Here is an 18,954-nt window from a genome sequence, read left to right on the forward strand (position 1 = left end):
TTTCTTTCATTTCTTAAGTGTGTATGCACAAGTGCTTGTTTTTGCTTTTAATTACAGGATGTCATTCACCTTTGAGAAGCAAAGGTAAAACAAAGAGGGTTCCAAGTCAATTTAGCCTCACATCAGATAAGCAATGGAAGGGTAGAGTACCAATTTGTCTACTCTTGAAATTGTTAGTACATTCATCTCTGAGACAGGCTGGCTTTTCTGTGATTAGACTCTACCCAAATAAATCTTCATTTCATTTTCATATTTATAACATGGACCAAATACTCCTTGGATGCTGATGGACTTTGCCAAGCCAGAAAAATTTGTCCCCGAGTTAATCAAGCTAATGCTTCGCAGTGAGTAACAACAGCGTTTAACAAAAAAAAGCAAGCAACAACATTCTATACTTCCAGACAGTCTGCTCTGTCTTCCGCCCCACTCCTTCCTAAATCCATTGGCTTAATGTAGGTCCATAACGTTCTGTCTTAGCATGACCCATGCACAGTTTGCCATCACTCCTAAGGCCAAGGGACTGACCAGATAAAAGGAGCCAGGACCTTGTTTACTGACAGCAGATGCAGCTGGAAGCCCTGTTACAGCTTCTCTCTCAGTATTCAAGAACTTGATCAAGGCACCCCCTTCCCCAGATAACCCAAGTTCTTATACAAGGCCTTACAGGAGCCATCTGTAGAAAGGCAGATGGCATTCTCTCCACCCTCCCTTCTCTTCCATCCACATAAAAGAACTCAAAGAGAAAACTTTTGATTTTGCTTTACCTTCCAACTGAGTTTCAAAGATCAACTCTAGCACTGAACCAAGGGGACATCCTTTATGATGTAAAATCACGTCATACATTACCCCTTTCAGTTAGAGATGCAACCACAAGACAATGTTTCTATTCTAAGCTTATTTGTCTTCATTTTTTGCCTGAAATTCCCCAAAGCACAAAACCAAATGCCCTGCTAAAATGCAGTTCTTTGCTTTGCCCTCGTCACCTCCACTCCACTAATTAGTCAAAAGCAGTAATTGAGGCTGACCAAAGAGATTTGCTCTTTGTAAGTTCCAAAAGCTGCTTGTTTCTCTTGGACTGTTCCCCTTTGAATGTTACATGAATTTATTTCTCCATTTATGGCCAGTAATCTCTAGCTATGAAGCTCTGCTGCTTCTTGCGGCCTCTGAAAGACAATATTATGTCAAAATTCTCATCTCATTACAAGTCTTTAATCAAACATAGGAAGTGCCATAGGTACTTACAAACTCAACCCAAGCTCTCCTGGGTTATCTTTCCCATATGGCACTACTTGTTCTCATCAATTTTACATCATATGGGAAATTATGTGATTTGGGGAATTTTGATTCCTTTTGAACTCCCTTAATCATTGCCGATCTGCACAAGATCTCACTGGATTTAAGTCCTGTAATATTAACTAGTCCAAAGAAGTTCCTCCTTCAGACCCCCCCAGCAACAAATTGTCTCTGGCCCTTTGTGCCCCTCAAACGTCACATATCAGCAACCAGGAGAACTGTAAAGCCGGAAGAACAACTCTGAGCATTGGGAATCCTGTACATGGGGCTGACGTGACCCTGATCGCTGGTTAGCAGTGGAGAGCTAACAGGAGTCAACTGAGCCACCAAGCAAGTCGGAGATACGATAAAGAAGAACGGAACATGCTGTCACCCTTCAGTGACTGCCTTCTTGACCATATGCAAACTTGATGCGTGTGGACTCCAGCTCCTTCTGGCACATCTCTCCCTGAGATCAGGTTTCTTTGCACTCATTTTACACTTTTTCTGGACATTTCTTGATGCTTTGCTTTAGTCTTTCACAGCAAGTGCCAGCTGGAGCAAGTTTAAATCTTCCTCGTTCTCCAGACCCAGAGTTTCTTCCAATTGTCTGGATAAGGCAGGGTTTTGTAACTTCAGCTCAATTCTCTCAAAATAAATAAATAAATAGGAAAAAAAAAATCAAAGCGACTTCTTCAGCTAAACAAGGCTGAAAGTATTCACCAATTTCCTGCTGTGGGACATTACTAATGTAATCACAGGAGTTAACGGAGAAAGAAACCTAGTTAGAGCACTGCCTGTGCTGAATTATTCCTCGAAGCATATAATCTAGTATCATCTCACTCTGGCTTTAACAGCTTCAATCAAATTTCTACGGGATCCTCTAGAAGACCTGATTTAAATTCAAAGTTCGCCACGCTTTGAGCAACGGGTTCGCCCAGATGACCTCCAGAGATCCCTTCCAAAATCAATTATTCTGTAACTCTAAAACCCTAGACTTCCAGCTGTGGCTTTATCTGCACTCCAAAGTGTTTACAGCAATATAGCTGTATCCCACTTAAGATATGCCAGCAATATCACCTACTGGCAATGCAACATTATATTCTTCATTTTCTAGTTGCAACGGTTCACAAATGGACACAGCATGTGCCCATTCTTTTAACCAAATAACCAATACTTGGAAAATTACTTTTTTTTTTTTTTCTAGCAAGGCTGCATCCACACTTTTTTTTTTTTCCCCATCAGCAGATCAACACTAGTGTGGGATGTGACTCTTTTTTTATGTACTAAGTCACTACAATTTCTAGAGTACTACTCAGGCATAACAGGAAGACAGAAAGTCCATAGTGGAGATGGTAAAGACATGATAGTAAAGAACAGTCTCTGCTACAAAGAAGCTTGCCGCAGGCTAACATCACCATGAATATAGTTCATCAGATAACAACCCAATATCACATTCATTCTTACATCAAAATCCTGCTGCCGGGACAATTTTGGTATCAACCAAAAACTTACCCTTCCTTAAGTTTCTTTCTTAGCTGATTTCTCTTGTACCAGCTTCAATAGTGGAAAAGGCAGAAGGGCAAACTAAACATAAAATTCCTTTTCTTTCCCAGTATAATTGCATTAGTAGTTTTGGGACTAGATGCAGGCTATTTGAATTTGACTGCTGCTGCAAAACCTGCACATAAAAGCTGATGAACGAGATCTTCCTTTTACAGCCATGTCACATCCTGGTGTTGGATGACAAACTAGGCTTTAAAAACCCAATAAATTGCACCTGACCAGCCCATGTGCATTGAAACAGATAGTACTGGCTCCCTTGAGACAGATAGATCTATCTAATCTAATACAACTCTAATGACCACATTACAATTCCACCAGAGAGCAGGCTGATTCTTGATTTCTGTGGTATGAGACAATCATCAGCAACTCCAAACATAATCATATTGAATAAAATGTTAATCCAAGGCCTCAGCTACTTGTGGTCACAACAAACCTCAGGGCAATTGCAATAGAGGAGGTAGACCTGGTGGCCTGCCCAAAATGCTTACTCTAATACAGCAAAGTTTGTGGTTGAACCTTAAGAGCTGAGCCAGGAGACAGCACTGAGCCAGACAAATTTCTTCTGATTCTTAAAGCTGATAACTTCCTGATAACTTGACCCAAAAGTTTGCTGTACCACGAAGAAAAGTTTGTGATGATGCCTGAGAACTTTACACACAAAATAAGAGGAAATATATTAATACAAAGGAACAGAGGCAGAATGATGCAGAGAGATTATTTTGGGAGTCTCAGACCATGAGTTCCCTTACACAAATACTGTTTTCTTGCATACAATTTATTTTCAAGATCCTTCTGCCAAAAAAAAATGCCTTTATTCCTTCTGTGCCCATACTCATTGTGTTGCCTATGGTGCAGCTCAGTACTTGGCTTCCCACTTCAGCATGGCACTGCCAAGCAACATAGACCTTATCAGTCAAATAAAATGGTTAAGGGACTGGACTTCTCAACCTACAGAGACATACTGGAAAATCAGGCCTATTAACACAGTCCCATATAAGAGAAAAGAAACCAGGGCAAGAAGATATGACGAGGTTAAAGCTGCTAGAGCAAGACCAGGCTGTTTGGATGCTGATGATGGCTGTAAACAAGGAGGAACCATGCAGAACTAACACTCAGCTCAGCAGTGAGATACCAGCAAGACCCCAGTGGGACCAAATGGGACTGTGGCAGCATATTGACACGATGATAATTGTATTAGCTTTGCAGAGCACTGTGTATATATGTCTCAGCCCAGGGAGAAACAGTAGGGATCTGAGCTCAGTAGCAAGGGAGAAACTGATACAGAGCAAACATAGAAACAGTGTAGAGCACGAGGTCCTACCCAGCAAGGCTGGTGTGGATGTAGTGTTTTTGTTGTTTGTTGTTTTTTTTTTTTTAATTTACAATGGGTTCCCTGCACTCCTCCTTTTAAATAGCTGTGGTTGCAGGAAGATTCAGCTGCCTTCATCCCTGGAAGAAAACATCTGCAACTGGAAGTCTGAACCCCAAGCTGTCCAGAGGATTTCTGTAAAGGGAAAAGGAGCTGCAGCCCAGAATATGAGCACAGCACCGGCCCCACTCAAGAAGTACATGAGTGTAGGGCCACCACCACTATGACATTCTTGTGACACCTCAAGGAACTGGAAGTATGAACCAGACTTTGAAACTGTGATGCCTAAAAAGCAAGAAATTAAATCAATTCATGGGCAGGAACCGTGTCCAGGGACAAAACCATTAATCCTTGATTATTTTCCTACCACCTGATCCTCTTAATTTTTCCTCCCCCAGATCCCACGCTGTCCTGGAAGTCACAACTTCAAATATGACAAATCCCTGGATGATTTCTCCTCCTTCCCCAGCACTGCACCAACCTGTGCCTTGTTTTTGGCAGCTCAGACCATGGCACCTAGCAAATAATCAAGGGAAATAGCCTTTTTCCTATGGAAAATCCTATATCCTAACACATGGAAGAGTGATTGCTGCCAGATGGCTGGGAACTGATGCTGTGGAGAGATTGTTAATGGAAGCACAATATTTGAATGCAGGAAAACTGTAGGAAAGGAAGTACGCAGACCCCGTCATATAAACAGTCAGAAAAAAAATAAGAGACAACTACATTTCTCTGTTTTTCACAACAACAGGTGATTTGACATCATCAAGACATGAGCACCCCAATGTATTCTTGTCTCCCTTTTGCAACACAAAGCAAAAATAAAGATTTAAGTGCTTCCTTCTTTAGGAAGCTGAAAGCATGCAGTACTTTCAGGAAAGAAAGAAAGAAAGAAAGAAGATCTCTGTAGGTTACCAAGTCCTGCTTTTAGTAGGAGACCGGACTTACACGAACACCAGGTAACACTTGCTGTGCCTTTGTCCTTTAAAACGTCCAAAATGGAGCATTCCCTGCTACCTGGTGACTTGTTGAAAATGTTGCACTATTTTCCTGATGGAAATGCTTTTTTCCGACTCTCCAGCTGAATCTCCCAATCCATTACGTACATCCATGGCATTTCATTCTGCCATTTGGACACAAGCATTTGGATCTGTCGCCTTTGTAACACCCCTGGCAGTAGTCACAGGCTGCTGTTGGATTGCTCCTTTGCATCCTCTCCATTGGAGACAGCAGGCAAAGCTCCTTCAGCCTCTTCTTGCAGGCCATGTGCTCTAGGTCCTTGACTGCCCCTCCTCTGGACCCTCTCCAGATCTTCAACATCCCACTTCAACTGGAGGGCTCCAGACTGGATAACAGCCTCTCCAGCAGGGAGTAAAGGTGAACAATAACTCATCCCAGCCTACCGCCTAGGCTTCTCCTGAAGCAATCTCATATGCAGTTTGCTTTATTAGCAATGATCGCCCACACTGGACTCAGGTCCTTTTGTCAAAGAATAAAGCAGAATAAAAGGTATATTTTGAGATGGTGCCTAAGCCATAGATGCTCCAGAATGTCCACGGCCACGTGGATAGGAGAGGAAGGCATGAGGTGATGTTAGCTGCCCTATGCTATTTGCAATCAACACAACATACAGCCCCTCATTTAGAACACAGCTATTCAAAGAAGGGTGTTCTGGAAGCACAGGGAAATGGGTGAAGGGAAATACTAAGAGAAAAGCCGAGCATGCCATGACACTGGAGCACAACAAGATAAAGCTCTCTTTTAGTAATCATACAGCATTAGTTCTGCTCCAAATAAAAACTTGTGACTGAAGGCAAGTACTTGATTTTCAACTCTTCTTTGAAACTCATAAAACCACTGAGCACCAGCCTAGGAAAGTGCTGCTCTTCCCTATTAGCTCAGTGTCCATTCATTCAAGAACTGTGATACTCAAAGCTCTGGGAGGTAATTCCTCAGCTGGTGCAAACCACAGTGCCAGCAATGAAGCTAACCCAGCCAGGCTGGGCCTTGCGATTTTGCTAAACAAGCTCATCATATTAAAAAGCTAACTCTAATTGCTCCACGACTATCACATTGGTTATCTTCCATTTTTGACCACCTAAATTAATCATTTGTTCCCCTTCTCAGAAATCAGTTCTGTTGTGACAAAATAGTTTCCTTAGCAGTCTAGCCACATTGGTTCCCTAGATGTGAAATGGCTTAAATCTAACAGTCTCCAGGAAAACATTACAGTGCTCATCCATCTTCACTGCACCTTCTAAGAAGGAATCGGGAGGGAAGAGAGGAAACAAATCATGAGCAGAAGGAATTTTTGGAAGGAATGAAGAATCAAACTTTTAACGTATCTGGAGACAGTGATACACTGCTGTGTTTTAGCCACTGCTGGCAACCACATCTGTTCTTCTTTTGAGCTACACTGGGGCAGCTGGGCCATGCACACAAAGCTCAGTTAACCAAATACCCTCCAATAGCTGCTACTGCCATCTCACAGGTCTAAGGCAAAGCATGTTCCTACACACAGCCAGCGTCTGCAAGGCATTTCAGCATCCTTTGCCATGTAATGCACACATTTCTCTTTCAAAGGAACACAGTTGCAATGCCATAATCATTCCACAGGGACCTTCAATCTGGCCAGCCCCTTAAGTGGTTCATCACCTCCAGCACACTCCTGCAGAGCTCACATCCCAGGTGAGCTGTAGGAGCATAGCTCTCTGCCAGCTAAAGAAAGCAGACCGAACTGCAGGAGATCAGAACCTCTGCAAATCAGGTCTAACAGCCTATCTACCATCATTCTTTGTTCCAGAAAGTTTGGCCTCATTTACTGCAAAATATCTAGGACAAAAAGCAAGACAGCAAAAAGAAACCACCTTTGAGGCTGAAATTATTGCATGTTTCCTGTCATGAGATCCTGTGGGAGAGAAGACATTTGCTCCTCTGCATGGGCTCTCTAAGGGGCTATGGAGACCAGCCAAATAACATAACTGAGGCACCTGAGTTGCGTGTACATCCTCAAAGCCTTCTTGTTTTTAAGTTAGAAACTGCTGCCTCAAGTCATAAAAATACTATGTTTTGACATTGTATTGATATGTTCTTGGCACAGAAAAAAAAATAAACTGCAAATGCAACCAATACGGAAACTTGAGCTGCTCTTTATTCTTGCAGGACTTAAGACACTAAGGGGAAAACCTCAGCAACGAATTAAATTGATCCATGGAAAGATGTGACGCGTTAGGACTGGCACGCAGATACTTAGTTTGAAACTAGCTCAAGCACATGAAGGCATAACCTACCCTTTGAAGTTTCTAGGTAGCTCCCATCAGGTTCCTTCAGATGAAGTTGCTGGAGACATCACCCCGAGGAACCACCTCCAAGGTGCTACCTCAGGGCCATTTTTTGTGAAGCAATACCACCAGGGAAGAGCTTCACCTGCTCTCTTCATGCCAGCTCTGTCTGCCCTCCTCTGTAGCCCCCTCTGCAATCCATCACCCTTCTAATCGAAGTTATGGTCTAGTGGCTCGAGATAACATAGAAAGGTTTTTATTCATGCAAGGAATACAAACATATGCATGTATGTAGGAATACACATGTGCACATCCCTGGTTTTTTGATTCTACAAAATTTGCTCAGGAAACGGGTAAAGGGAAGGAATAAGGAGAGAAACCAACAGTTGCTCGCATGGATCAACACTTCCAGGCTCTCTCTTTCGCAGCTCATCTCACTCATACTTGTGGTTTCAACATGTGATTCACATTAGGCCCCTCTGCTCTCCATTTGATGGTTCTGCTAAACAGATGTGAATTTATTTAGTCACAGAGCCTGCTCTTTACACTGCTTCTTTGTAGAACAGATGGGTTTTTTTTTTCCTGTTCAACAATATTCAGATAACGATCATACCCAGTGCATAAGTTTGCTTAACGATTTCATATGAAAAGGAACAACATATGAACACAGACATGATCCCAGAAGAGCCCTCTTGAGCATCTAGGATACGCCGTGAGAGGCGATGGTGCTGATGAAGAACCCCAAACAGCAACACAACATCAAGAGAAGCCCAAGATCTTGGGGATCTCTGGGGCCAGCCCCATAACTTCAGGCAAATGAGGGATGCACGCTGCTCCCAGCAGGGTCCAGAAGACACACCACCACCAACCGCCCGTCACAAACAGTGTCTTCCCACATGAACGTTCGGGTGGAAGAGAGAGCTGAAGGGTAAAGCTCCTGTAACATTCACGGGGAAACGAAACCATGTGCATCTCCTGGGAGTCCTCAGGATGGTGAAATAGCCTGGAAAAGCTATTTGCTCCCTGTGTGGGCATTCTTCTTTCTGCACTGCGAGTGCCTTGGGCAATCAATGAAGCAGAACCGCACAAAGGGCCTCTCAGAGCAGAATGAGACTGCCCACATGAGAAGTACACTCGGAACAGCTATTTGCACTTTAAATTCACACCCTGGCTTTGTTTCACAATACTCTCCCTGTGCAGAAAGGCCCCAGGCTTCAGATTCAGTTTCTGCCCATATTATCAATAGCTAAGCACTGCTCCCATCCGAGGGCAGGATTTGGCCTGTACAATCTGTGAGGACAAGGACGAGCTTCACACTTACTTTGCACTATCCTGTATATGGATGCGCCTCTATTTTGCTTTAGCAACTGAACACCGATGACTTCACCCTAGCAAATGGCCATGCTATGTGGGTAAATGATTTCTGCTTTACCACAGAAACCAAGCGCAGGGTGTGTACGTGTGGCACACATGAATGTCATGCCCACACCTGTGCACGGATCTAATCCCTTTCCAAAAGCTGCAGCCCTGCCCCTCAGGGACAGTTTTGCCCTCCTGTTACAAGGATGACCTCAGTTTCTAGGAGAATCTACTTAGAACTTTCATTAACTCACCAGAAAAAAAAAATATACACACATATACACACACACACACTTTAAATGTGGTTATATTAAAACTTGGGTTATCTGAAGAATGAGACTCCAAGTTTCAGAAGGGAAGCAAAAGTGGAATTATCTGCTTGAAAAACACCCAGGATATGGCCATTAACATCCCTCCCTGGGGGCCCTAAAGCTGAACATTTACAAGAGCAGGGTTGGTTGTTGGTTTTTGGTTTTTTTTTTTGAGGAGGTGGATGGGCATACAATTAAGCAGTATTAAAAAGCTAGTAGGTATTAGGCAGTAAAATATTTTCAAATAAGAGAATACTGGAACTGAAAAGGACAGCTGAGTTCCTTGCAGGGCGACAGGCACTTCCAGCTACAAAGCACCTCAAGTCTTCTGAGACTTTTTTTCTTTCTTTTTTTTTTTTCCTTTTTCCTTTTTTCTTGGCAAGTTCTGAGCCATCCCGGTGTAATTTTCATTCCTATTAACGATGATGCTATCCAAATATGCTATGTATGGACCATACAACAGCACTTCACTCTTTTGTACATCTTAGGAAGAAGCAACAAAGCAAAAACACTGTGAAAGAGAGACTTTCATAAGCATAAAGCAAATTTATGTGCACGATTCCCAGAGGCTGGTTGCCTAACCTTCAGCATGAGCCTTCAATAACTTTCTCCGAGCAGTCAATGTGCTTGCTTTCCTCCACAAAAGTAAAATGAAATTCCCTTCTACTTTGTCCCACCTGCTCTGAAGACCTGGTGGGGCTGGTGCTCCCGCTGGGACAGGATCAAGGACAAGACAGAACACGGCATCGGGGGACAGGGCTCCCCTGCCATCCCTCCGGGCCATGCAGGAAATCTTTCTAGACATCACCCTCCATCTGCATCCTCCCTTCCTGTCACCTCCACCCCGACACTGGGGACAACGTTTAGTGTCTTCTTTACAACACTTTGAGCTCAGAGACAAAACCCACTGCAAAGTGCACAGAGCTGAAAGGCATCCAAAATGCAAAGTACAGATATACAGATTTTAATCAAGGGTTAAAACTGAGGGGGCAGTGGAGCTATCTCAGCTGGCAAAGGCTCATGATGGATAGCAGTGAGCTGTTCAGAAGAAAATGAAGAAAACATTTTGAATGCCCTCCTAAAAAGGAACAAATAGGTCCAACACTCCAACAGAAGGGGATTTTTTGCATCTCTGAATGATAGCACTTCGTTTCTATGGCCTGCGGCTGCTTGGGAAATTCAAAGCTATTTCTCTGAAGAATTCACTTGGACAAGCTTTATGGCTTTGATCAGTTAACTATTTTTTAATGCTAATCCACCCCAGTGATATTTGTCCTCCTTTTCCCCATGTGCAGAGAAGCACAGACACAGACAAATACGACACAAAAGCAAACATTAGCCAGATGAACAGCCAGGAACAATGACATCCAGAGCCCATAACCAAACACCAACTTCATTCTGTTTTATTCTTTTCTCTTCTAGCAGCTCAAGATCCTTTCGCCCAGTATGACCTGCTAATGGAAATTTAGGAATCAAATTTTGGTACCCAGCAGGTATAATGCTCATGCAGTGATTTGGGTACAACTATTCTCACTCAAGTAAAAAATTTAAATGATTTCCTCTAAAAGTTGCAATAAAACAACCGGCTGAAAGGCCTCATTCGAAACTTAACACAAACCCCTGCAAGTAGCCCACGTGCTGCACCATCCTACAGATGAACAAATAAAGGGGCAGAAATAATGATTTGCTTACATTTATGGAGCAATGATAAAAAAATAAGCCAAGAACAGGACTGAAGTTACTAGACACCCATCATCTCACTGGAATTGCTTCCCCACAACTTCAGGCTTATAACCTGTGCACCACACTAAGCAAAACTCCATTTACAACCTCAGCATACAAACTCATTTCCTTGTTTAGGGCACCGAAGTTTGGAGATCAGCCCAACTGTGTACCAGGAACACATCGAGTATCTAAGCCAACGCTGAATTATCTGTCATGTTAGTTGCATCACCGTGACATCCTATGACATATATAGTAGGAGCCACTACATTAAAAAAAAAAACAACCAACCAAACGCATACACAAAAAAACCACCACGCACACAATCACGAGTAAGGGACAGTCCCTGCTCTGCAGTACCTTTGGTATTCAGGTTGCTATATAAACTTTGCTCACTGTCTTGGGGTAACAGATACAGGCAGTATTTCCTGTGGCAGAGAATTACACATGCTTCTTGCCCTCCCCGGAAAAGAAATCCTGGAAGCAATTATCTGTCTCAATTGTTCCCAGAGCGCAGGAACAATCTTTTAGCCTTCTTCCTATTTTCTGCTCAACGCCATCCAGGCTCAGGAGGCAGAATTGATCACAACAACGTCTCAGGTCTGCGTCCTGCAAACACTCACCCAGGTGAAAATTTTACACACAAGTAGCCCTCCAGACTTCAACTTTTGTGAGCCTTGAACTTGGCCACAAAGTTTTTAGAGGACAAAAAAAAGGGAACGAGACGGTGAGAAACTCAAAGTACCTGGGAAATGTTCAGTCCTAAGCAGAGCCAGGCTTATCTCAACAGCCTAACACAAATAAACGAAGTGTTTCTGATGCACCTAGCTTTGTCAAAATTCATCACCAGATTCTTAAAGGAAATCAGGAAAGAGGAGCTGTATCTGAGAATTGTGCATCACAGGTAGAACTCGTAAGACAAGAGATCATTTTCTCAAACTAAAAATTTCATTACCACGGAAAAAAAAAAAGAAAAAAAAATTTCTATGGGGGGGGAAAAACCTGTACCACTTTTAAGAGAAAAATCTAAATGCTGATGGCTTTCTACCAGAGCCTGAAAGCATCCCCATGCAAAACTACCACCTCAGCGCTGACAGCATTTGCAGCTGTGGAAGGCTGGCTTTCAGGTTCTGAAGTGTCCATATAGACTACAGACCCCAGAACGTGCCACTGTCCTGGTGCATCGGGGCTTCCCAGGCTGCACAGACTCAGGAGATGTGGTTTGGCTACAGGACTGACCCACACAGAGGGGAGAGGTCTGGGCACCGCACACCAACCCGCGCCCCTCCGCGCATGCCGCAGCAGCAACTCCAAATATGTGTTTTTCAATATTTTGACAACAAATACTTTTCACCTATGTACACTCCCCCACTCAGAACTATTCAATGAGAACGTTATTTTCGACCCAAAAGAGTTTTGATGGAAAAGGTTCAATTTGCCCTAATCAACGGGGCTTAAGCGTCAAAGTATTTTCTTGAATTGACACCATCAGCGCCAAGCAGGAGAACAAGCTTTTTAGATAATCTGCCTCCAAAGGCAGGTACTGACCTTTCAGTTGCACTATTACTTTTTTTTAATAACAGTAATATTTAAAATATTGTTGCTTTTCAGCCAACACTGCTGGGGGAGAGGGAGGCAAGGGGGCTGCATGTCTGCTGCAGAATCACACGGCCAATCTTAGTATCGCTTAATTTTCCAATGAGGAATTTGGTAGTAAACAACCTTTTCCTTGTACACAAACATTTTTAATTTCATGCCCTGCTAATCATACATCTGTTAGAGCTCCTTTTCCCTCCATTGCAGTAATGGCAATAAAAGAAAAATCATCGCACTAACAACACAGTTTGTCTAAAATGAAAATTGAATAATAATCAGTTTTCCTCCATGAGATGAAGGAATTCAGCAAACAGCAGCACTCGATGGCAGTGGCAAAGACGTGGTTTGAAAAGCGACACCTTCACATTGTCCCTGCCAGTGTCGCTTGCAGGCATGTTTGTGTAAGAGGCTTTTTGGGACTGGCTTCACCAGACGGCTTCTCTCAGGCTTCATGGTTGTCCATGTCAGGCACCATCACCGCAGAGCCCCTCGCACCATCACTGCTGCACCCACCACCCACTTTCCTCTCTATTTTTTCCTCGCCTCCTCTATCAGCAGGATATTATTGTGAGAGACGCTACAGCAACACCTTCGCCCTCCCAAACCTCTTCCCACTGGTGAGACCCAGCACGCCTCAGTGTACCCAACTTCAGACACATCCAGCACCCTTACTTGTGCTTTCCACACAATGAGAGCTGGCTAATGTGCTACTTCAGCATCCCTGAAAACAAGTTCTTGTCTTCTCTTCAATACCATTAGTGAAAGAGTTGAGGTTATTAGTTAGCAGATATGCCCCGCTGAAAGGCCAAGTTAATCAGACCCCAAGAAACACCCACGATTGAGAAGACTATCTGATTTGACCTAAATAAGACATTTTTTATTATGAAGGTGGTGAGACACTTGAACAAATTGCCCAAAGAGGTGGTAGATGCCCCATCTCTGGAAATATTCAAGGTCAGGAAGGACAGGGCTTTGAGCAGCCTGATCTAGTGAAAAATGCCCCTGCTCATTGCAGGGGAATTGGACTAAATGGTCTTTAAGCTTCCCTTCTAAGCCAAACCTTTCTAAGATTTTATGATTCTAAGATTTGCTGTCTTGCATTGCCCACGCTCCTTTTTTCTGGACTGCTGACACACAGCTTTTGCCTTTTTAGACTCCTCCTATTCCCGTAGCTGTGCTGGGCAAACTCCAGATCAGAAATATTGCACTTCTAAGACCTACACAAGAATAACTCTGCAAGTTTTAATAAGCAATGGCAATTCATCTGAAGCCCCAGGCAATATGGCACAAAGACGTTACGGGCAGGAGTACATAGCTCTGCTACACCTGAGACTCTTCTCTGGCCTCCAGGCTTCATATTAGCATCCCAAATGCCTTTCCTTCCAGAGGCTGTTTTTGAAAGCAGTGATCTACATAAAGTCGTCTTCATCATCATCAAGAAGCACAGTTGTTAGCAGTAATTTGATTTAAGGAGACTTGTGCACTGACTAGTATCAATTAATTCATTCCATTTTGCAGATAAGCAAATGAAAGAACACAAAAATGGGAAGCACCCCGGTCTAAATTTACAGAGGGGAGTTCAGGGCACAACACACACTCCTTAACTTGGGTCCAGAGAAACCAAAGCCATTGAGGAGAAGACTCAGGCATCCCCAGCCTCCTGCCTCCTCCTCCTCCAGGAGCAACACCAACCCTGCCCTGCACAACAACCCCTTCAGCTCACATAAGGATGCACAGGCAGCCTTGAGATCTTTATTTTACTTGTCCCTTCAAGCGAAAGCCGTAAGGATTAGAAATATGACTATATAAGCCAGCTTTTTATTACTCAAAATACAGTTTTACCCCGGCTGCCCCAAATGCAGAGTTATCCCTGGAGGCATCAGCGCTGGTCGGTCAGGGCTCGTTTCCACCAGCACTGCTGCCTGAGCCCCTGCAAACAGCCAGCTGGGGGCAAACACTGGGGACACAAGGTCAGGGTGATCCAAACCAGGCTGTGCCTAAGACTTGGTGATCACCATCATCACGAGCACAGGCACGGACACATCCTGTCTGTCCACACACAAAAGCATTCACATCTGCATTCTTCTGACCTCTAATCTAAGTGCATTCAGTCAAAAAACACTACCAGAATTAACAGTGAAGAGAGGGAGGAATAAAAAAAAATTTAAAAAAAAAAGACTTTGTTGAGCAAAAGTACTCTGAAACACATTTGATGTAATAGTCATATGATTAACAAACTGTCATATCAAAGTTTTCTGCAAAGTAGGAACACACTGACAGTTCATATTTTAGAAATTGACATTTTGATTCATTACTGTAAATAGCGCTCTGTATTAAATATTGTGACAAGGCATACAGTGTATTTTTTGAGCTCTATAACATTTAGGAAGTACTGGATTTTTTTTTTAAAGCATGTAGAATATCAAAAGCAGTTAGAGGAGAACTCCAAGAAAGCTTCTAGATAAAAGAATCATTATTTCTGAAATAACCTTCTTCTTTGCCATCATCTTGAGCGCTGCTGGGAACTTTGGCCCACAAGGATCTTAATGTACTGTTTGCATAATAAAACAGGGAATTGTCTTGCAGAACAAAAGAGCTATAAGGAAAGTGGCTGCATTAAATAATGTAAAATTACTCAGTAGCAAGTCATCCTGAAGTTGGCATAAGAGGAAGAACACTAAAAGGTGCTGAATTACCACTCAGAATATCTAAGAGTGCAGGTTCATCACCAAAATAAACAACAAATGACAGTCCAAGCATCTATCTTCCTTGTTCCCTCAAGTCTCTAGCCACATGTTTTGCCCCCTCCTGTCTCACCATTCGCGCCAGTACAGGATAAAGGTGATTGTATGGACACAAATGAGGGTCAGGGACATACAGACAGCAGGACCACCTCTTCTAGCAACAGGACAGACTCAGACTGGTTGAACCTGCTCATGAAACTACCTCCTGAGGTCAGTTCTGGCCCATCTCCCCGACACTCAGAGACCATTACATCCTCTCAGCAGGGTGGCTTTGCCTATTTAGACCATGAGCTCTTGTGGACAGGAGGTGTCTCTCCCTGTGCACGGAGACCTCGGCCAGTCCCCCAGGACCTTGTGGGCAGAGAGCTGCTACCACCCGTGCAACCCAGGATGGCCGTGCCCGTCGCAGGCAGCGCTCTCTCGCTGCCAGGGCTGCCCAGATGGAGCTACCGAGGACTTCTCTTTGCACAAGGATCCACGGCAGGGCAACTCAAACTGTAGGGATGCTGCAAGCCGCCAGAACCAGCCCACTGACCAAGACCACTTAATCCCATGGCCACTCCCAACCAAGTCCCTTCCCAGGTGGTGGGTCCCTTCCCTGGATCACCAGCATCAAGGCAAACAGGACTGGGTCCACAAGCAACAATGCAAACATTCTGCATTTCCTTAAAAGCAGCCCACAGGATAGAGAAATTAAAAATAACAGTTCCCACTACAACAGAAAGACCTGACAGAGCAGCTGAGGCAAAACAGAGGCTGCCTAGCCTGTCTGCAAGATGCTCAGGTGTTATTAGGACTGCAGTCAAGGGCTTTAGAAAGAAAAATAGCTACCATTACTTGCAGCCAGCTGCAAGTGGAGCTCTGGACTCAGCCTACTGAGAGAATGGATATACCGTCACAAACATGAGCCCAAAGCCTGGTCCAGGATATGGCGAGGCAGTCACACGCACTGACGATGGATCACAAAGCTGTTTGAACAGGGCTGTGACCCAGCACAGCCTGCGCTTCCCCAGGAGCTGCTACACAGCACTCGCATGCTGGGAATCTTGCGGATGGGTTTGCATGCCAGCAAGTGTGGTAGTAGTAGTGGTCTAGCCAGACATCCAAAACATATTGGCACCACTACAATTTGTCCATTCACCAATATGTTTTCCTAAAAATGCCCATATGCTTTTCGTGCAGTTCCCATATGCTTTTGCAAAGAGAAACAAAAACATTTTGTTAGTTGTGAGCGACTGATCGCCACATATTTCACAGAAGTCAAGCAGAAAAACAACAACAAAAAAAGCAGTCAGCTGCTTCCCCCTCCCTTTCCTCTCTGTTCATGGAGGGAACTGTGAAGAGCAGGAAAAAAAAATTCAGCCCACAGCAAAATACACACACAGCTCATTTTTTTGCACTGCAAGATATTCTAGGAATTACAGGAGGAATCTTCATTAAAAACAAGCTATCCAAGATCTGGCAGCCGGTGGCATACCAGGCAGTAATTCAGTGCTGGGTGTTGGGCTCTACGTTCGGCACAAGCTCAGGTCCTCCCCAGGGGTAACACAGCCCACAGAAACCCAGGCTCCCAGAGAAGTGCACTAAATGAGCCAGGGAAGGGACAGCGTGATAAAGAGGTTACAGCCTTTCCGATTCACAGGACAGCTCATCCAATGTCAAATCTACCTATACCTGCAGGTATAAATCCCCCCTGCCACGTGCAGGGCTTTCCAGGGAGGTGCTGCCTCGCTAATGCAAATCCCAAAGCAGCGAGCAGGCTGCTGGGTTCAACTGGGAGCAGGCACGTGGGTGTACAAGTATGTGGGTGTACAAGTATGTGTGTGTCAAGGCTGGAGCATGTGGGAACCGTAGTCATTTCGTTAGAGACTCATTAAGAAATGCAGCAGACCCGGGGCCAACGTTCAAAGAGGAGCAGTGTGAAAGATCTCTCTGGAGAAAGATTAGCATGTGTTCTTCTTTACACAAATAAAATTAAAGAGAGAATCATAATATGGATAAATCAATTAACTTCTGAAAAGCCAAGGTCACAGTATGCAAGAGTGGACAAGAGGGTAAGAGCTTTGTTACAGAGGTACTGAGGCAGCGCACGGCCTTTCTTCCCTGGAGAAGAAATTCAGCTATTGCTACATGAAGTTCTGCTGTTAGCCCTGTCTGCATCACACTATGGGAACACGGCTGTTTCCTTCCCCAAATGGCCATGCACATACCTGTATATTGCTATAAGCCTATGTATGGAAAGCTTGGTATCGTCTTTGTGAAGACTATGAAAATACACAAGGACAGATGCCAAAGGACTACTGCGGTGCTTGACTTGGCAGTTTTGGCCTTAGCATAGAAGTTCAAGGCTGACTTTCTACATAGGACACCCAAAGCAGCATTCAACCCTTGTACCAGAATAAAAAACCTTCTGTGATGCAGTCTCATGTTCTACAGCTCTCTAGCAAATTTAACCAGAAATGCTCTTTGCAAACTTAGCACTTCCTTACAATGATCTAATCTCATACAAAGGCTAATGAGAGGCCAGATGCAACAGGTCAAGAGCCCAATCTTCCACAGAAATAAAGCTGAAAAAACAGTCAAGAGAAGAGAAATCAATCTCTTGCACAGAGTAAAAAACAATTTGTCGGAGAGCGCTTGCTTGGCAAGATATATTTTATGGTACGTTTTTGTCCTGAGAGTTTTAAGCACCTGAACATCTGACTTCACCATTCACAAACACATTGATGCTGTTGCTTAAGTTTTGAACAGAAAGCAAAACTAGTGCTGTCTCATTTAGTTCAATGCCTATAAGGATGGGCTTCTTCCTAGATTTCGTAATTTACAGCAACCCACTGGGACAGTTTATTAGACTTTGCCAGGAAAGCTGCCACAGAAAGAGCGAGACTAACAGAAGAGCTGCCATTAATCTTCCATAACCCAGCAACTGGGAAGACCAGGCCTTGAACCAAATTCTATTCTCCTGCTATTAATCTCCTGCCCTCTACTTATTAATCCCTTGTCTGTCTTTGTCTTTCAACATTTATTAATGCCCCCAACTGTTTGCAGTAAACAGGATGCTGAAATCTCATCTCCAGCTAGCCATAATTTAAAAATAAACCAAAAAAGGGGGTAAAGGAAGAAAGGAGGGATGTGCATCACATATTGAAAGGGCAGAGGGAAAGTGCAGTTATATTCAGTGACACAACAGGGTAAAGAATCACTCCCGATTTCAGCGTACCATACGGGTGTCTTACAGTTCTCAAGTCAGGTAACATCAAGACAAATGAAGTAACTCCACTAGTCAAAACCATCAGGGTAATGGAAGAACAAAACCCAGTGCACACTCTCCCCACGTGGTAATGGGTTGCTCTGGACCAATGCTGGCTCACATATGTGGCTTTCTTGTGCTGCCACCAGGCTCAGGGAAACATCACCCAACAAAGACTGTCCAGAGCCACCACCACAGCCTCCTAAGGTGCATCTCCTCCTTGAGAACTTCATGGCACTGAGCAGCTATAAACACAGCTACCAGCTATCCTTGTTCATTCATTATCTGCTTCTCAACAGGGCTACTCGCTGCTTGCTTCTCACAGTTGCCATGACCTTGTAGCACCTGTAGTACCTCCTGTGCCTCCTGGGATGGCCCAACTGAGAGAGGCTTGAGGTCAGACCTACTGCCCTGACACTGCTGCTTTTTTGCAATCTTACCTGAAGGTCTGACCTAGCTGCAATTAATCATCATTTCATGGGAT

The 18,954-nt window shown here is 43.9% G+C and overlaps 1 protein-coding gene across 6 annotated transcripts in view; it reads right to left on the bottom strand.

Moving 5' to 3' along the window:
- Positions 1-18,954, bottom strand: part of LPP (LIM domain containing preferred translocation partner in lipoma) — a 344,425-nt gene that overhangs the window by 225,439 nt on the left and 100,032 nt on the right. The gene's annotated exons all lie outside the window — the stretch shown is intronic.

This window comes from Caloenas nicobarica, chromosome 8, assembly GCF_036013445.1.
Source record: "Caloenas nicobarica isolate bCalNic1 chromosome 8, bCalNic1.hap1, whole genome shotgun sequence".
NCBI lineage: Eukaryota > Metazoa > Chordata > Aves > Columbiformes > Columbidae > Caloenas > Caloenas nicobarica.